Consider the following 3,629-nt stretch of genomic DNA (forward strand, 5'->3'; position numbering starts at 1 on the left):
TCTCTCTCTCTCTCTCTCTCTCTCTCTCTCTCTCTCTCTCTCTCTCTCTCTCTCTCTCTCTCTCTCTCTCTCTCTCTTTATCTCTCTCTCTCTCTGTTGTTTTGGGTACCAGCTGGCTTCAGAGGGTAAACATCTGCATCAGTAAGAATCATGTCTGTCATTCGGCCCGCCCCCCCCCCCCCCCCCCCCCAGCCTGCAACACATGTGATGCCTTTTATATCCCTCTTCATCCCTTCATCCATCCATCCCGCCTGTTCTTCATCTCTCCCTCCGTCTCCCTCTCCCCCCCCTCCTTCACCCCTCCATATTGATGGTTGGAGCCAGGACCGGTGATGGTGTTGGGAGGTTGGGTGGCAGCTAGTCCTTTAATCCAAGTTCAGGGAGGATCAGTACTCAGGTGGTGTAGATAAGTGATGCACTTAGGAACAATTTTGGGACACGGCTAACAGTCGGGTTGTTGGTTTATCTTGAGTGACGTTGGGCTTTTACGTTGAAAGAAAATGCTGTGTTTTTTTTACTTTTCTGCATGAATAGTGCATTTACCTCGTAGAGCACTCGGTCTCTGTATGATGCATTGTATAAATGGCGTTTTTGTTGTTTTTTTACGGTCGATTTTGTCATAAGTAGAAACTATTTTCCATTGCATTGCCAATTTGCATATTTAATTGCAAATTGCATAGTGCATAACCATTTGCATAAAGATGCCAAATATCATCCAAATTAGTCACATTATGTAATTCCATTTGAATGAAATTGCCACAAGTAACATAATGTTAACTTGCCTATTTAGCATCATTATGGATCTAATCCCAGTCCAATCATCAAAGTGATCAGTAGTGATCAGACAGGATGCTCTCAGAAGTGGATCAGACCTATTTCTTTTTACATCATTTGCTTTTCTGTACTTTCCCCGCTTCGAAACTACACTGGCATCCTCAGGGGATCCTTAATAGAAATCAAATGGTTCTGCGATGACAATGATTATTCCCAAGAGGCCCCTCAGTCTTCTGTCAAAGTGCCTCAGCCTCCCCCAGCAGACAGACAGAGGCCCGGAACAAGGACTGTCTGCAGTCTATTGACTGCAGCTAAAGCCAGGAAACTAGACAACAACTATCCTGTCAAGCGAACCGCTAATTTACCGCACACACGTCCTCCCTTCTCCCGCTGTCTTTAGTTTTTTTGTCTTTCTCCCCCCTGCCCCTCTCTCTATGTCCATCTATGTGGGTGTGTCTCCCTCGATCTGTATCTCTCTCGCTCTCTAGTTGCACAGTCACTGACCATCCAGGCCATGGCCCTCCCCTCTTTCTCTTACTCTCTCTCTCTCTCTCTCTCTCTCTCCTCTCTCTCTCTCTCTCTCTCTCTCTCTCTCTCTCCTCTCTCTCTCTCTCTCTCCCCCTATCTCTCTGGCTACCCGCTTGTCTCCATTTCTCTCATCACTCATACCCTCATTACCTTATCATGATGATCTCCACCTGTTATCTCTTATAGCCATTATCTCTCCCTCTCCTCACCACCTTCTCCTCCACCACCTCCTCCTCCACCACCTCCTCCTCCATCGTCCCCTGCCATCCAACCATCACGGCAGCCGGTCAGCCAGGACCCTCCTCTACCCTTCGCCTCCCTGGCGTCTCACATCCGAATCAACCAATCCTCTGGAAGGAGGACAGGGACAGGCCCCTCCACCTCCTCCTCCACAGCCATCCACCCCCCATCGCGCTCCTCCAGGAGGCTGCCCTGGTGAGATAACCCACCACCTGGATGGGGTTGAAGGAGGGCTTCCAGCAGGGCTGGAAGTTGCTGGTGTGCGGGAAAGAGCCAGGGCGGAGGAAGGTGGCGGGGTTGGCAGAGAGAGGTCGCTAAGGTAGCTCGCTCCTCCACCCTCCCTGCCATCTGCCCCAGATGTCCGCCGCGCGCCAACGGCGGCAGCTATACGTGCCATTGCCTCCTCCTCCTCCTCCTCCTCCTCCTCCTCCTCCTCCTCCTCCTCCTCCTCCCCCGCATTCTCTTCCTCGCGGTCGGAAGCCAGCCTGACACAACCATCTGCGCCTGGGCCTGGCAGCCTGAGCTCCCTGACGAGGTGTCACAGAGGTCCCTGGGCCGGGTAGGTGGTCCTTATGAAAACGACTGAGGCTCAGCAGTTTGTAGTTCCTCGGCTCTTTAACCCCCCCGAGAGCTGTGAAGAAGGAGGCGGAGTTTAAAAAAAGAAGGTTGTTTGTTGTGGCGGTGCACAGCTGGTTACACTGCGGTTATGTCGAGCTGGCCTTCTCTGAGCTGGCTGTTTGTAGCTCTGGATCTGTTGGTGCTGTCTGACTGGGGGGGGGGGGGGGGGTTCAACATCACCTGTATTCTGCAGCTTTTTTCCCTTTTTGTCTGTATGTAATCTGATAAGATTTTTTTTTCTGTGGAGCCTGAAGATAGACTTATTACATTCCAGCCCTGGGGAATATAGATCTATGTTGAGGTATGTGTTTTTTTTATACTCCTCATTTCATTTTTCTATCTCTGGAGAGATTGAAGTGTGGTTACACAATCTAGGCCTCAAAAATAGCGAGACACAGTCATTTTTTTTCCTTGGTAGAAAAAACATAACAAGGTTTGAGGAACAGGTGTGCCATGTGTGGCACATTGTTATTTGAGAAGCGTCTCTGGGAGAAAAGATTACCTTGATCTTTGATTACACAAACTATCCATCCTAATCAGCTAATAGACCTCCTGTTGTTCCGTTCTCATCCCTCCGCGCCTCTGCATGCCAAACCAATTCATCCCATTTTAAATTGCAGTTTAAACATCAGATAGTCAGGCTGATTTAATGTTACGTGTGAATGTCATCAGAAGAGATGACTAATAATTAATTTTAGGAGACGCTCCCTACAAAAATGATATCAAAAAAGGCATTTTTAACAGCGGGGACGTTTACATGACTAATGGATGCTATGGTACACTCCCCCACCCTGATGTGTGATTGTAACCAACTAATCCACCATAATGCAGAGATCAGAACGGTGTTGAAACAGAGACATCAAACCAAGGAGGGCTGCTTCACTGTGGAACAAGTTTCCTTTCCTTCATTTGTTTTTGTCAGTTGCCCTCTTTGTACAAATCAAGGCCCCCAAGTGGCTTCACAAGCTTTTACACAGGGAGTGGAAGTACTATTCCACTGTCAGTATTCAGAATAGCAGTCAAAGGCTAACTTATAAACTCCCCCATCTACTTTTTTTGCTACAGCACTTAAATGTTGAATTTAGCACATATTTTTTACTCTACTGCTGTGCGATAACCCCTACGTTGCACTCGAATAGCACTACTACTAAATAAAGAACGAAACCCTCACCTTGTGTTCACATTCAAAGAGCGCCTCTGAGCTCTGGCCAGTACAACTTTCCTGCTTGTTTGAAAACCTCACATTTTGGAAGGCCTCCTTGCTCCAGTATTGATCGCTTTGTGCTTTGATTGTCTTCAGCCGCACCTGTACGTTGTTTTTGGGAGAAAAAAATAACATTTATCTGCTAAATGTTATGTTATGTTTCATTCTGGTGGAATCAAATAAAGGCCTGAAGAAACTGCACTCAAAACTGCCAAAACCGCTGCTGGAAACCAACAGATTGGTCTTTGTCTTCACACACAGATCT

Source organism: Gadus macrocephalus, chromosome 11 (genome assembly GCF_031168955.1).
Source record: "Gadus macrocephalus chromosome 11, ASM3116895v1".
Lineage (NCBI taxonomy): Eukaryota > Metazoa > Chordata > Actinopteri > Gadiformes > Gadidae > Gadus > Gadus macrocephalus.